The sequence below is a fragment of the Schistocerca piceifrons genome, chromosome 5 (assembly GCF_021461385.2).
Source record: "Schistocerca piceifrons isolate TAMUIC-IGC-003096 chromosome 5, iqSchPice1.1, whole genome shotgun sequence".
In the NCBI taxonomy this organism is placed as follows: Eukaryota; Metazoa; Arthropoda; class Insecta; order Orthoptera; family Acrididae; genus Schistocerca; species Schistocerca piceifrons.
The window spans coordinates 636,730,779-636,748,403 of record NC_060142.1 but is presented as its reverse complement, the minus strand read 5'-3'; positions in this window follow the sequence as shown (position 1 = coordinate 636,748,403).

Below are 17,625 nucleotides of genomic sequence, written 5' to 3'. Positions count from 1 at the left end.
ATTTCGTGAGATATTTGGCCCGGTCACGATCAATGGACCACCCTGTATATTGTAAAAAAACTAAGTTATATACAAAAACTAGCATTTCCAAAAATTTTGTAGTACGAATCACACTTACTAAAAATTTTACGAAACGCTTACTGCGTCCAAACTTGGACATACAAATCCTAACTCTGAACATTATCTAACAGAAACCATTTTGAAATCATTTTATAGCTTCTCCCATTAACGTGCTAAAATTTGCTCAGTGTAGAACCTGAGAACTGCGTAGCAGGAATACTACCTTAAAGCTGTCACCACATGTATGCTTCTTCCGGGCACCTAGCTGCGACCACCGACTGTCTTATCCATCAATAGTCCTCCTACTCAAAGATATTATAATCATTCCACCTTGCGGTTGGCAACTATCGACCTTATTTTCTGGATCTACCCTGATCAGACCTTAGCACATACCTTGCAACTCCCTTTCTGTGTATTCCTGTTCTGTTTTATTATTTTTTTTTTAATTTCTACATATTTATCTGCCATTTCCTCCCTAGTATCTTTAACTCGGTTAAATACACTCCTGGAAATGGAAAAAAGAACACATTGACACCGGTGTGTCAGACCCACCATACTTCCTCCGGACACTGCGAGAGGGCTGTACAAGTAATGATCACACGCACGGCACAGCGGACACACCAGGAACCGCGGTGTTGGCCGTCGAATGGCGCTAGCTGCGCAGCATTTGTGCACCGCCGCCGTCAGTGTCAGCCAGTTTGCCGTGGCATACGGAGCTCCATCGCAGTCTTTAACACTGGTAGCATGCCGCGACAGCGTGGACGTGAACCGTATGTGCAGTTGACGGACTTTGAGCGAGGGCGTATAGTGGGCATGCGGGAGGCCGGGTGGACGTACCGCCGAATTGCTCAACACGTGGGGCGTGAGGTCTCCACAGTACATCGATGTTGTCGCCAGTGGTCGGCGGAAGGTGCACGTGCCCGTCGACCTGGGACCGGACCGCAGCGACGCACGGATGCACGCCAAGACCGTAGGATCCTACGCAGTGCCGTAGGGGACCGCACCGCCACTTCCCAGCAAATTAGGGACACTGTTGCTCCTGGGGTATCGGCGAGGACCATTCGCAACCGTCTCCATGAAGCTGGGCTACGGTCCCGCACACCGTTAGGCCGTCTTCCGCTCACGCCCCAACATCGTGCAGCCCGCCTCCAGTGGTGTCGCGACAGGCGCGAATGGAGGGACGAATGGAGACGTGTCGTCTTCAGCGATGAGAGTCGCTTCTGCCTTGGTGCCAATGATGGTCGTATGCGTGTTTGGCGCCGTGCAGGTGAGCGCCACAATCAGGACTGCATACGACCGAGGCACACAGGGCCAACACCCGGCATCATGGTGTGGGGAGCGATCTCCTACACTGGCCGTACACCACTGGTGATCGTCGAGGGGACACTGAATAGTGCACGGTACATCCAAACCATCATCGAACCCATCGTTCTACCATTCCTAGACCGGCTAGGGAACTTGCTGTTCCAACAGGACAATGCACGTCCGCATGTATCCCGTGCCACCCAACGTGCTCTAGAAGGTGTAAGTCAACTACCCTGGCCAGCAAGATCTCCGGATCTGTCCCCCATTGAGCATGTTTGGGACTGGATGAAGTGTCGTCTCACGCGGTCTGCACGTCCAGCACGAACGCTGGTCCAACTGAGGCGCCAGGTGGAAATGGCATGGCAAGCCGTTCCACAGGACTACATCCAGCATCTCTACGATCGTCTCCATGGGAGAATAGCAGCCTGCATTGCTGCGAAAGGTGGATATACACTGTACTAGTGCCGACATTGTGCATGCTCTGTTGCCTGTGTCTATGTGCCTGTGGTTCTGTCAGTGTGATCATGTGATGTATCTGACCCCAGGAATGTGTCAATAAAGTTTCCCCTTCCTGGGACAATGAATTCACGGTGTTCTTATTTCAATTTCCAGGAGTGTAATTTGAGCCATGTGCGGCTCTCGTTGGTGCTGTTGGTAGGTCGGCATCGTGTAGTAGGGATGGTGGCGTCTCATTTTCTTCTTGTGTTTTCTGGCGCCACTACATTTGCTAGCGTTGTGTGTCCCACGAGTGGCAGCAGCAGCGTTTATCGAAACCTCCACTGTTTTGAGAACACGCCATTTGTTTGTACGTTGCTGCTCACAGGGTCGTTGACACGAAGAGCAACGAGTGGAATGTTTGGCGTTGGCGAAATTAATTAGCCCTCCTCCACTTCCTATTATTAATCATTGAATTCCTTGTGTTATAGTTGGTGAAGTTCAACTTTCTCAGGCCGATGCTTGGAGCACTGTGTGAGGCCCACTTTTCTCTTAGTTTGAACAGATTGTGATGCCTGTGTTTTTTTTTAAAATATTTTAGTATGTCTTGGAGAAGTTAACTGTTCTTAAGAATTTATTGTTTTTTGAGTTATTACTATTGGGGCCTTCAGCTGACAAATAATTTGAATTTCTGGGCAATAAGGCCTTCAGCCGTGAATGCAGTTTATCTAAAGAATTTGTAATTAGATATTGTCTCTTAATAGTGAAATTCGGTGACTGTGTCTTTTAAAAGACTATTTTAGCATTTCTTCAAGAAGTTTAACTGTTTTTAAGAATCTGCTATCCAGGCCTTCAGCCGTTAAATTGTTTTCTGAGTTATTACTATTGGGGCATTCATCCGACAAATAATTTGAATTTCTGGTCAGTAAGGCCTTCAGCCTTGAGTACAACTTGCTTAGGAATTTTTTATTAGATATTATGTCTTAACAGTAAGATTTGATAATTGTTCCTTACTGTCAACCTCATTTGCAATTGGGGCCAGATAAAGTGTATGTGATTAAAAAAAACAAAACAAAAAACAACTGAGTAACGAATGGTAACTGAGTAAGGCCCCGTCCACACCGAATCGTGCCTTTCCCTAAGTCCCATGTATCAGTGGTAGCAGAGCGTGGTTACGATTGTAATATTGCCATTACAGTTACCGTTGGTTCGAATTGTAACTCTGTCAGTGTTACACGATATTTGTCCTTCCTATTTGGTTGTTTCAGGTGACCAATTCTAATGGCGGTCAGGCAGTGCCCCGGGATCGGCCTGCTGAGGAGGGACCACGTCATTTATGAGCTGATGACAGGGCGCCAGCCTATTGACGGTAGTGTCCCGGACTTAGCCGCCCGTTTGCGTGCTAACGTTCTTCAGCTGGTTGGCTCACGCCGGATGTTGTGGGTGAGACACAAGCAGCCATTGAGTTTTGTGTAAGGCTGTTAGGGGTCTTGACGACACCATCGGCTTTTTGGAGGGCACTCAACCTAGTGGCAGTCAGTTATACAGGGTGCAGGCTCAGTTAATACGTCGAACCAACCGGATAGCGGATTTAATGGCATTAAAGTTAGAGGATCATTATAAGGAATCAACCTCTGAATTGGGGTCCTTGATTAATGAATTTCAGTTTAAGGTCACATGTTTAGATCCTGATGGGAAGAGGACGGGGGAGCAGCATCTGTTATGTTCCGGACGGTGTGCTAACGAGTCCAGGAATAACGCCCTTATGTCCTCCGAGAGGTTAGCTGGGGCGTTTGCTAAATTGCCAAATCCTCTGAACCATCTCTTTCGAGACGTCACAGAATTAGCTATAGACCGACGCGAGCAAATTGAAAGGGTTTTATGGTTGCTGGCTCGCTTTGAGCAACACGCTGATGCGTTTGGTGTTTCGCTTCAGGTAATTTTGTCTCTATTATATCCGTTAACTAGAGGCGAATTGAGGAGTATGGTATAAAGCGCATGGCAGAAGGGGTGTCCTTGCAGCAGTTGAGGGAACTTGTGATGAGCGAAAGATTGACCACAGGAGTTCGTAAACAGCTCGAGTGCCTCTATGTTTGGCAGATGCAGCAAGAGATGGAGGACTTGCATCAATATGTGGAAAGAGTTAAGACGGCCTGCTCAGCCTTGTTAGTCGACTTGCCAGAACGCGAGTTAGTTTCAATTGTCCTAAGGGGAATGGGACCGGCGGATAAGTCACATTTTGTTTTAGTGGTTGTCGCTCCACTCTGGAAGAACTTCGTGTCGCCGTTGTAGCTATATCCGCATTGCCACTCTCGGGCGATAGACATCGTGAAGTTAAGGTTTAGCCCGTGGGCGTCACCGAGCCGAACTCTGGATTACCAGCACCAACTGAGTCTGCTAAAGAGGAATCGCGGCATTGTTTTAGGTGCGATTGAACTGGCCGTTTAGTTCCTACTTGCGTTCAGCCACGGACACCCAGAGTCAATAAATCTGCTAAAGAGGGATCGCGCCGTTGTTTCAGGTGTGGTCGAACATGGCATTTAGTTCGTACTTGCGCTCAGCTGTGGGCAGTTAGAGTTAATAAATCACGCCCGGCTGGGCAGCGACCCCCGGATCGAGCCTTTAAATCCTGGTGTGCCCGTGTCGCTGCTCCATCATCAGCCCCAATGCCCTATATTTGTTCTCGAGTAGGTGGCGAACCTGTTTGTGGCCTTTTTGATTCTGGTAGCTCCTTTTCATTGTTGAGCTTGGAATGGTTTCTTGAATTTGGTCATCTTGCGGGACTTAGGTCGGTCCCTTCTTCGGTGCAGAGATGTCGGGTTGCCAACGGACAGGTGTTGCCTCTGCGTGGTTGGACCCGAGGGAATTTCTCCTGGCCCTTGTCCCTGGCCTTGGTTAAGAAGCTGTCGGTCAACTAAATTTTTGGGTGTGATTTTATCAGTAAAACTAGTCTTGTCTTGGCTTATTCTGGGTACACCTTCTCCTTTAAGTTCGATTCTGCTCAGAAGTTTGGGTTCTGCGAATGTGCTAAGCGAAGGGTGCATCGAAATTCCGGCATGCTGGCTGTTGATGATAAGGTTAATGAGTTTTATCTCATTCATCTGTCTTCACACCATTCCTCTGAACTAGGGGATTTGTTGAAGAGGTTCCCCGAGCTTCTCTGTGATAGACTGGGGGGTTACTAATGTTCTTGACTACCATATTGGTTTATATGAGCATATTCCCATCAGGAAGTCCACATATCGCCGCCTAAGAGGAAGATACTAAGAGGAAAGATATCTAAAATGCTCGAGCAAGGAGTTATTAGGCCTTCTACATCTGCTTATGCTTCCCCCATATTCCTTGCTCCTAAGGATCAGGGTCGGGATTTTCGGGCTGTTGTTGACTACCGACGCCTGAACACCAAGATTGTCATCCAATCAGTTCCTTTACGTGATCCTCATAACTCTTTTACTTGGATCGCCGTTTGCCAGCGCTAACTGGTTCACTGTGCTGGATCTGAATCAAGCCTTAGCCGAAGAATGTGAACATGTTACAGCATTTTGTACTGATTGGAATCTGTGTTTAACAGGATTCCTTTCGATTTGGCTACTGGCGCAGCCATTCTTACTCGTTTACTGGATAATATTCTGGGAGACTTGAAATTAGTCTGTGCTTATTATTACTTATACGACTTGGTGATTTATAGCCGTTCATTTGAGGAGCATCTGGAACATATCCAGAAAGTTTTTGCTATGTTGCAGGGGGCCGGTCTGACTGTTAAACCCAGTAAGGTGACATTAGCCAGGCAGCGGGTATCTCTCTTAGGTCACCAAGTGTCAGGCGACAGCATTCGTATTGACCAAGAGTGGACTAAGGCACTGAGAGCTCTCCCGCCGCCTGCTGATAAACGTGGGATTGCCAGGTTTATAGGCATGGCGAATTATTTTATGCGTTTTGTCCCCAATTTTGCTCAGTTGGCGGCTGCTTTAAATGAATTGCGTCGAAAAGGGGTGCGTTTTGAGTGGGGACCTGCCCAAGAGGCAGCGTTTGAGCACATTAAAGCAGCTATGGCAAACCCTCCGGTTCTCGAAAGTGCCTGATTTTAATAAATTTCTTTTTTGTACAAACTGACGCATCTAATGCGGGGATTTCGGCCGTCCTCCTGCACGAGTTCGAGGGTCAAAGGTAGCCGTTAGTGTACGCGTCTCGTCGCTTAACCAGTGCCGAACTTAAATATTCCATTTACGAATGTGAGGCCTTGGCTGTCTTGTTGGCGTTGGAGAAGTATCGCTTTTATCTCGAGCATAGAGTATTTCAGCTAGAAACCGACAATCAAGCATTAAGCTGGGTGCTAGCCAGGCCGTGTAAGACTGACCGTATCTACAGGTGGGCCGTACGCATTTCAGCGTTCCAATTCGAGGTTAAACACATTACGGGGACTGAGAATGTGATGATGATGAGCCGGCCGGGGTGGCCGAGTGGTTCTAGGCGATACAGTCTGGAACCCTGCGACCGCTACGGTCGCAGGTTCGAATCCTGCCTCGGGCATGGATGGGTGTGATGTCCATAGGTTAGATAGTTTTAAGTAGTTCTAAGTTCTAAGGGACTGATGACCTTAGAAGTTAAGTCCCATAGTGCTCAGAGCCATTTGAACCATTTGATGATGATGATAATGAACATGTTGCGAAATATTTATGCCCTATAATTGCTACCAAAGTGGGAGGTGTCTCAGCTGAAGTTGTAGAGGCTAGTGGTTCAGACGTGTCAACTTCTTCCAAAGCTTCAATCGATCTGTCCTAGATAAATAATAGTAGATAGGCACAACAAAAAGACTGTCACAAATAAAGTCTTCGGCCAGTAAGGCCTTCGTCAAAAATAGACGACAGACAGACAGACAGACAGACACACACACACACACACACACACACACCTACACACCTACACACACACACACACACACACACACACACACACACACACAGTGTTGTTTCAATTGCCTGAGACTGTAGTCGTGTGTGTGAGTTGCTTGTGCGCGCGCGCACGTCTGTGTGTGTGTGTGTGTGTGTGTGTGTGTGTGTGTGTGTGTGTCTGTCCGTCTGTCTGTCGTCTATTTTTGACGAAGGCCTTACTGGTCGAAGACTTCATTTGTGACAGTCTTTTTGTTGTGCCTATCTGCGACTCAGCATCTCCGGTATACGGTGAGTAGCAAATTTCCTTTTCATAATATTGTTACATTCCATCCTGGATTTTCTAGCGTTGATTTGTGTCCTAGACAAAGAATATTTTACAGTAATGACATATACATGTCGCCAAGATTATTTCGAGAACGGTGCTAAAGTTTCGCTTTGAAGCCTTACGCATAATCCATACAGTCCCGATCTCTCCCTAAGCGATTCCCATATTTTTTGACTCCTCAAGGGAGACATTCATGGTCGTCGATTGACTTCGGAAGAAGAGGTGCACGCCTAAGGACGATTACGGTTCCGTAGGCAACTGCAAACAGTTTTTTTCACGAAAACAATCGTACCTCAAATATATTAATAGGTATGACGATTACTTTTGAAATAACTTACTTTCTCGTTTTCATTTGGTTACCCCTCATGTGTACAGACATTACACTATTCTACTTTAAATTGTATTTCTGCTATATTATGCAAGTCATTTCCCAATTCCTCATACTTTGCAGCGTCGCGATGTGACGGTTCAGCTTGTTTTGTTTTCAGAGTTATAGGCAATATATATCGATAGCCCTCCAATTACGAGTATCACGTGGATTAATGTTCCCTGCTGCCTCCTGCTGTTAGCTCAGAGAGCGATAAATTCGAAAACTGGAGCTGTGGCAAACAGATGCAAAGCAGTTACACACGCTTTCTGTCAAGGCCTGCCGAATTAGTATGCGACTACAGAAGCCTAGAGATCTATGTGCAGTGCTACGCGACAGTATTTGCGGAATTGTACGCGCTGCTAATGTGTTTGACTGATGATCTAATTTCTTTGTGTGCTGTGGCTGTTTCCAGGATGGTGCAGATCGTTATTTACAGATACTCCATCACGTCATTAGATTAGTATCGGCCTCTGTGCCAGGGAACACATTCTTCGGTATTCTGTTCAGTTGGCGGAGATGGGCAAAATCGTGCATCTTTGGAAACTAGTTCACTAACGACCGGTAATTCGTTGGACTCCTTCATCTTCATGCATTCACCGTCATTTCCTTTCTAACGTCGCAATTACTTAAGAGTTTAAAAAAATCAAAACGGAAAAGTATAATTTCCATACTCTGTAACAATCACGTTTTAGAGTAGTCGGTAATAATTCTAGCAGAATCCTTTTAAAAATGAAAATTCATGTAATGTTTCTAAAAGCAACTCTTCCTTTCGTAAGACATACTCCATTCCAATGAAAATTAGTTATAAATAGGCGCTAAAAGAAATGTTATTTTAAGAACTCAAATATTTCCAAAAAATATTCTGTACAAAAAAATGTTCAAATGGTTCAAATGTCTCTGAGCCCTACGGGACTTAACATCTGAGGTCATCAGTCCCCGAGAACTTAGAACTACTTAAACCTAACTAAGGACATCACACACATCCATGCCCGAGGCAGGATTCGAACCCGCGACCGTAGCGGCCGCGCGGTTCCAGACTGAAGCGCCTAGAACCGCTCGGCCACTCTGGCCATATTCTGTACCCTCCAACTCAAACGGTATTAGAAATTTTTGAAATTTGAACAAAAAATGTTGAAAACACAGTGAACGGAAATAAAATTATTATGGATTCCAGTTAGTCCGACTGCCTATTAGCCCTTACACAGAATTACAAGTTATGCGTTAGAATCTGAAAAATCAAAATGGGATAGGTAAATGTTTAGATAACTTACCTTAGTCTTGCTTCATACTTTACAACTCTAATTTAATAATAGTTTTTGTGAAAATTTTGATGGCACCAATGGATTTCTTTTCTCAGTCAGAGTTAGTTCTGATTCTGAAACATCTTTCCGTGTGCTTTGAAATCGTAAGTATGAATAGTGTCTTTAAGGGTCAATGAATATAATGTTGATACATGATTTTTCTTTGTTCCCAGTTCAGCACTGAATTGCCATTCCTCGTAGGCAATATTTCATAAATGGGATTTTTGGACCTGTGGGTCAAGTACTGACAATATCTGATAAATTAACAAACCGCTCTTCAGTTTCTTTTATCATCATCGCAGACACTGCATTTATTAGGCGGTATTTTGAGGTAGCCTGATCAACACTCACTAGTATATTCTCAGAAAGGGAAGTCTGACGCCTTCAGAGTAAAGGCATTTCGACTGTTAAAATTTTGTCAATAAATTTTCGAAATAACGAAGTTCCCGAATTTATTACTACGACGGAAAGTTCTCGCTCGCAGGTTTTTCTTGGGACAGAGAGCTGGCAGAAATCTGAAGTAGAAAGATCTGAGATATTTACAGACTCTTGGAACACTTATCGGGAAGACAGAGTACACGCCATACGTGGCCATGTGTTCGTTGCAGTTGACAAAGAGATAGTCTCTGTTAAGGTCGAAGCTAGTGACAGTGAAGTTGTATGGTCAGGTATATCAGGTCTAAGAGGAACCAAGTTAATTTTTGGATGTTTTCACCGCCACCCGATTCCTCTATGACAGTTCTAGAGTCATTCAAAGGAAGTCTACGGTAAATAGCGCGTAAATATCCTAATCAAGCAACACTAGTTGGAGGCGACTTTAACCTATTAAGTATAGACTGGGATGTCTATGGATTCACTGCAGCGGGTACAGACAGACAGCATTATAGAGTACATTTGAACATGTTTTCAAAAAACCTCCCTTGAACAGCTAGTTCGCCAGCCCAAACGCAGTGGAAAGAGATCTTGTAGCTACAAAGAGGACGTTAGTGCAGAGATGGGGATTAGTCATCCTGATTTCAATATAGAAACAATGATTATAAAAGCTAACAAATCAGGTAAGAAGTCTGGGAGAGTGTCTCAGTTAGGAAGAGCAGGTAAGCAGTTGTTTGCACCCGACTTAATTCGTGGACTGAAATCTCTTAGTTGCAGTAAGATGGACGTGGACGAATTATGAACAAAGTTTAAACAGACTGTAAATCGTGATCTAGAGAACTATGTGCCTAGTAAGTGGATTAAGTACCAAAAAACCCCCCACGTTTTAACAAAGAAATTAGGATAATTCTGAGGAAAGATTAGCTGTTGCACTCGCCGTTCAAAAGAGAACAAGCAAACGACGACAGGAAAGGTTACTAAACACTCGTGCATCTTCGAAAGATCTATGCACGTAGAATGCAGCATCTAACACCGTCATACCTTAGCAAAAGATCTGTGCGAGAAGCCGAGAAAATATTGGTCCCATATAAAATGCTAATAGGGGGATTAACTCACACGTTGACCTCGCTGGTGCGGACGTTGAAGATAACAAAACGAAAGACGAAGTTTTAAATTTCGTGTTTACGAAATCGACAACGCAGGAGAATCATAAAGACATACCGTCGCTTGACCATTGCACAGACCCCCGTATGGAGGACGTTGTAATGAGCATCACTGGCACAGAGAAACAACTGAAAGGGAAGAAAGCAAATAAGCCGCCATGTCCTGACGGAATCCCAATTCAGTCTTACGAAAAGTACTCTACAGCACCGGCCTCTTACTTACCTTGCCTTTATCTTGAATCTCTCGCCCAGAGCAAGGTTCTAAGCGACTGGAAGAAGCGCTGGTGACTCCTGTATATAAAAACTGCATATATACGGATCCACAAAATTGCAGACTAATATTCATAACATCGGTTTGCTGCAGAAGCTTCAAACATATTCTCAGTTCGAATATCACAAATTATCTTGAGACCTGGAACCTTATGTCCACAAATTAGCACTCTTTTAGAAAGCATCGCTTGTACAAAACTCAGCTTGAGCTTCTATCACATGATATACTGCAAACGGTGGATGAAGGACAACAGGCAGATCCCATATTTATAGATTTCCGGAAAGCATTTGACACGGTGCGTCTCTGCGGAATGCTAATGACGATACGACCACATGGAATACGCTCCCAGATATGAGTGTGGCTCGAAGACTTCTTAAGTAATAGAATCTATTATGTTGTCTCGATAGCGAGTATTTATCAGAGACAAAGGTATGTCGTCAGGAGTGCCCCAGAGGAAGTGTGATAGGACCGCTGTTGTTCTCTGTATACATAAATGATCTGGCGGACAGGGTACGCAGCAATCTGCTGATGATATTGTGGTGTACGTTAAAGTGTCGAAGCTGAGTGACTTCAGGAAATTACAAAACGACGTAGAGAAGTGTGAAGAAACGCAGTGAGATCATTTCAAACAAATTTGTGCACTGGGATGTGTGAGAGTAAATGGTAAACGATCCACCTCCTATCGAAAAGAGAGATGCCGATTACTGTGGGTGACAAATTTTTGTGACGATCAAGGGAATGATCAAAGAAGAGTGAGCACATTACAGATGAACGACTCTTTCCCAAAATTCTCTCAACAAACAAAGTCGGCCTTCGCCTTCCCTATTGCAGTTCCCACCTGTTCGTTCCATTTCACCTCGCTTTGCAGCGTTACGCCCAGATATTTAAACGACGCGGGTGTGCCTATCCATCTGCATTAATTTACATTTTTCTGCAGTGTGAATGCTTGGCTCAATACCAGGCGGCACAAAATACAAAATATATAAACTGAGGTGACAAAAGTCTTGAGATAGCGATATGCACGTATACAAATGGCGGCAGCATCGCGCACCCAAGTTATAAAAGGGTAGTGCTTTGGCGTAGCTATCATTTATTCTCAGATGTGATTAAGGTCGCCCGACGAGAATGAACAGACTTGGCACGCAGAATGGTAGTTGGAGCTATACGCATGGGACAGTCCACTTCGGAAATAGTTAGGAGTCCCACACCGTCAAGAGTTTGGCGAGAATACCAAATTTCAGACATTACCTCTCACCACCGGCAACGCAGTGGCCGACGGGCTTCACTTAACAACTGAGACCAGCAGCGTCTGCGTAGAGTTGTCAGTGCTAACAGACAAGTAACACTGCGTGAAATAACGGCATAAATCAATGTGGGATGTACGACGATCGTATCCGTTAGGGCAGTGCGGCGAAATTTAGCGCTAATGGGGTATGGCGGCAGACGATCGACGTGAATGCATTTGCTATCAGCACATCGTCGCCTGCAGCTTCTCCTGGGCCCGTGACTATACTGTTTGGACGCTAGACGACTGGAAAACGGTGCGCTGGCCAGATGTGTCATGATTTCGGTTGGTAAGAGTTGATGGTAGGGTTCGAATCTGGCGTAGACCCCATGAGGCCATGAACCCAAGTTGTCAACAAGGCGTTGTGCATGCTGGGATGTTTGAGAGAAAATGGTAAACGATCCACCTCCGATCTAAAAGAGAGATGTCGATTACTGTAGGCGACAAATTTTTGTGACGATCAAGGAAATAGTGTGGCTTTGTTTACATGCAAGAGACTGGGCCCTCTGCTCCCACTGAACAGATGATTGACAGGAAATTGTTATGTTAGGCTACATGGAGACCATTTGCAGCAATTCATGGACTTCATGTTAACATACGAAGATGGAAAACGCCATATCACCGGCCCACAGTTGTTCACAGTTGGCTTGAAGAACATTGTGGACATTCTGAGCTAATGATTTTGTTACCCAAATCGCCCAACATGAATCCCATCGAACATTATGGGCCATAACCGAGAGGTCATTTCGTGCATAAAATCCTGCACTGGCAACACTTTCGAAATTACGGACGTCAATAGAGGCAGTATGGCTCAGTATTTCTGCAGGGGACTCCCAACGCCTTGTTGAGTTCATGCCACATTGAGTTGCTGCACTATGCCGCACAAAAGTAGGTCCGACGCGATGTTAGGCGGTATCTCATGACATCTGTCACCTCAGTATATATGGTGCAAGATGTACTCGGGATGATATGCATAGAACAACACTCTCAGTACAAGACAGTGAACACTTATGCACACAAAATACCAAATTCTGTATTCCATATAAAAATCCCACTTTTGTCACTCTGCGTAATGTGGTATGCACGTTTCTAGACAATATTTCAAATTTTAAGTCAATGAGAATTAGAGGCGAGTGAAGTCAAACATTACAATACATTTAATTTTCCATACGGAGGTTTCATTTGCGTCACTCTTTGTGAGATGAAATACATGTTTGTGGATAATATTTCAAATTTGAAATGACTAAGAATGGAAAATGATGGAGTCAAACATTATAATATAAGAGTTGTCCACATAAGACCATAATCACGTAAGTTAAAATAACCAAAGATTACAAACATCATCAATACAGTGTATATATCAGTATTTATAGGTCAATCTCTGTTGTGTAAAACACAACAGGAACAAGGCTCCGGGAGTAGACAACATTCCATTGGAACTACTGACGGCCTTGGAAGAGCCAGTCCTGACAAAACTCTACCATCTGCTGAGAAAGATGTATGAGACAGCGAAATACCCTCATATTTCAAGGAGAATATAATAATTCCAGTCCCAAAGAAAGCAGGAGTTGACAGATGTGAAAATTACCGAACTATCAGTTTAATGAGACACGGCTGCAAAATACTAACGCGAATTCCTTACAGATGAATGGAAAAACTGGTAAAAGCCGACCTCAGGGAAGATCAGTTTGGATTCCGTAGAAATGTTGGAACACGTGCGGTAATACTGACCCTACGACTTATCTTACAAGATAGATTAAGGAATGAGAAACCTACGTTTCTAGCATTTGTAGACTTAGAGAAAGTTTTTGATAATGTTGACTGGAATACTCTCTTTAAAATTGAGAAGGTGGCAGGGGTAAAATACATGGAGCGAAAGGCTATTTACAATTTGTGCACAAACCAGATGGCAGTTATAAGAGTCGAGGGGAACGAAAGGGAAGCAGTGGTTGGTAGGGGAGTGAGACAGGGTTGTAGCCTATCCTCAATGTTATTCAATCTGTATATTGAGCAACCAGTAAAGGAAACAACAGAAAAATTCGGAGTAGGAATTAAAACCCATGGAGAAAAAAAAAAAAACTTTGAGGTTCGCCGATGACATTGTAATTCTGTCAGAGACAGCAAAGGGCCTGGAAGAGCAGCTGAACGGAATGGACAGTGTCTTGAAAAGAGGATATAAGATGAACATCAACAAAAGCAAAACGAGGATAATGCAATGTAGTCGAATTAATTCGGATAAAGCTGAGGGAATTAGATTAGGAAATGAGACACTTGAAATAGTAAATGAGTTTTGCTAATTGGGGAGCAAAATAAGTGTTGATGGTCGAAGTAGAGATGATATAAAATGTAGACTAGCAATGGCAAGGAACGTGTTTCTGAAGAAGAGAAATTTGTTACCATCGAGTATAGATTTAAGTGTCAGGAAATCGTTTCTGGAAGTATGGACGATAAATAATTTGGACAAGAAGAGAATAGAAGCTTTCGAAATGTGGTGCTACAGAAGAATGCTGAAGATGAGATGGGTAGATCACATAACTATGGAGGAGGTGTTGAATAGAATTGGGGAGAAGAGAAATTAGTCTCACAACTTGACTAGAAGAAGGGATCGGTTTGTGGGACATGTTCTGAGGCATGGAGGGATTACCAGTTTGGTACTGGAGGGCAGCGTGGAGGGTAAAAATCGTAGATGGAGACCAAGAGATGAATGCACTAAGCAGATTCAGAAGGACGTAGGTTGTAGTAGGTACTGGGAGATGAAGAAGCTTGCACAGGATAGAGTACCATGGAGAGCTGCATCAAACCAGTCTCAGGACTGAAGACCACAGCAACAACAACAACAAGATGACCAAGGTACAAAAAGTCTCACTGAGAAAGAGAAGCACACAAACATTGTCATAGTTTGAGGTACAAAACAAGTTTTTCACATGAGATTAACAAGCCACTGTCTTGTTACGAGATAAACTGGATTAGTTTCTGTGTTAAAGTTTCATGGAAACAAGTTGTCATTGTTGTAGCACATTGGCGTAATTTGACAACAAGGCGAACTGTTTGCGATACAAGATCCCATTGTAGCTTAGAGATATTCCTTGTAGTCTTTGTCACACATACAGAACAGAACATTTCTCTGTTCAGTTCATGCAAGGACGTAGTCCCATTGTTTATTACGTGTAAAGGCAAAGTCACATGTTGTCTATGTATGAAGACAACAGTATAGTTATTATTCGAGCTACATGAAGTGGTTAGCTGACAGACTATATGAAGAATGAGATTTTTACTCTGCAGCGGAGTGTGCGCTGATATGAAACTTCCTGGCATATTAAAACTGTGTATCGGACGGAGTCTCGAACTCGGGACTTTTGCCTTTGGCGGGCAAATGCTCCACCAACTGAGCTACCCAAGTACGACTCACGCCCCGGCCTCACAGCTGTACTTCTGCCAGTACCTCGTCTTCTACCTTCCAAACTTTACAGAAGCTCTCCTTCGAACCTTGCAGAGTGAAAATCTCATTCTGGAAACATCCCCTAGGTTGTGGCTAAGCCCTGTCTCTGCAGTATCCTTTCTTTCAGGAGTGCTAGTTCTGCAAGGTTCGCAGGAGAGCTTCTGTCAAGTTTGGAAGGTAAGAGACGAGGTACTGGCAGATGTAAAGCTGTGAGGACGGGACGTGAGTCGTGCTTGGGTAGCTCAGTTGATAGAGCACTTGCCTGTGAAAGGCAAAGGTCCCGAGTTCGAGTCTCGGTCCAGCACACAGTTTCAATCTGCCAGGAAGTTTCAAACTATATGGGGTTCCCATATGACACTATCTGTGTGTGTAAACAGTGAGCTTGGTGCTCGGCTGTTTGTTGGCAGAGAGGCCTCAGGGCACCCAGGTCTCGGTGAGGCGACGCTGTGCTTCGTGAAGTCCCTCTGGAACACTACTTGTGGGGCAGTTCCATTGAACCATGTGCCGGTAAACTCTGGAGTTTACTGTCCCTGCAGAAAGATTGGATCAGCTAGCGGGCGGCACACTCTGGCACATGCCTCAGCTGAAATGGCTGGCCTAGTTTCGTATGCCTCATATACATATATCTGTCGGCGACTCGGGCATCTCGTCTTGTACGAGGGTTATCCAGAAAGTAAGTTCCGATTGGTCGCGGAATGGAAAGCACTGGGAGAATCCGGTAAAGCTTTGCACCGATGTGTTGGGCAGTGTGTCTAGTGTTCCTGTCGATCGTGTCGCTTTGCTCTTTTCAGTTTTGAGTTAACAGTGAGCACGTAAAGATGCGTAGGGAATAGCGTCTCCCGCCAAGTATGAAGGCCTGGTTAGAGATTTCGCCTGTGTCATGCAGCCCGCATAACACAACTGTCGAGCAGTTCCTTCTTCATGTCAATTCTCAGCCGCACATTGCAGGGGCAATGAAGACGCTCCTGCAACGTTTCCGATGAGAAGTGTTTGATCACCCACAATACAGTCCCTAATTGGCTCCCCCTTAGTCTCATCTTTGCTCACAAGAAGGGCTGGCTATGAAGACAAAGTTTTTCCACAGACAACGAGCTACAGACCAGTGCAATTGGCCGAAAGCACAGGCGGCTGCTTTCTATGACGAGCATATTGGAAAGTTGATACAACACTACGATAACACTCGAAGTTGGAGCGGCGACTATGTAGACTTTTAGGTGGAAGGTGTACCTTACTGTTGCAAATAAAACGTTTCTGGTTTTCACTGCGGTTTCCATTCCGCTAACGTTCGGAACTTACTTTCTGGACAACCTTCGTATTTCATCGAACCCTCTTGTCCCATCTGCCAAAAGCACCACACCCATGCCTCCTTCCAATATGCGACCACTGTGACATCAAGTAATTTATAAAAATGTAATGATTAGCAGTTTTGCCTAGTAAGCAGGAGCCCAGAATTCCATTTTCATTTCTGTGGATAATTAATGGATTCAAGTTTGTTTAAAGCTTACTCTCTGTATACTTTATTCATATCAACTTTAACATTTTTACTAACCCTTAATTCATTACAGGGAACATCTTGATCGTTGCTTTTCTTCACATTATTCATTTCTCTCGCAGAAATTTTCCAAATACTAAGTTCTTAACAACATTCTTTTCATTGGGAGCTCAGGTGAGGGTGGCATTAGTTGTTAGTTTCCGTTGTGGTTTAGTGTTTGCATGAACCACTGAGTTTCCTGAAGAGGTCTGTCTACAGGTACTCAGCAACCATCTCTCAGTTACACATGTATTTGCCATGTTATCAGTCACGCAGGGCTACAAATGATGATGATGTTTGGTTTGTGGGGCGCTCAACTGCGCGGTCATCAGCGTCCGTACAAAGTCCCAGTTTTAACACCGTCCCATTTTTCACACAGACCAATTTAGCCACTGTCGCGAATGATGATGATGATGATGATGATGATGATGATGATGAAATGATGAGGACAACACAAACACCCAGTCCCCACGTATAGAAAATCCCCAACCCGGCCGGGAATCGAACCCAGGACCCTCTGATCAAGCAGGGCTATAGCTGCCACTCCAGACACTTTGTAAGTTACCATTTTTCCCGTATATTCTCCTCTTTTTATTTAATACCTTTCTTCCGATAAACGTAAATGCTCTGTCTTTCCTTCTTAGTTTCAGCTTATAAATTTGTTCGTAATTGTTACTGTGGATTCTCTAAAATTGTGGCCATCACAAAACTGTAGCAAAAAATGCAAGCATAATTGGGCTCTCGACACGATTATAAAATTCACTCTGACAATTTACCTTAATTTTAACTCCTTTCACTTCAGTGGTACCTTATCTTACAATTTCTCTTACTTGTTACCTTTATCCACGTTTTAACATGGGTCTTGATCTGCCTCTT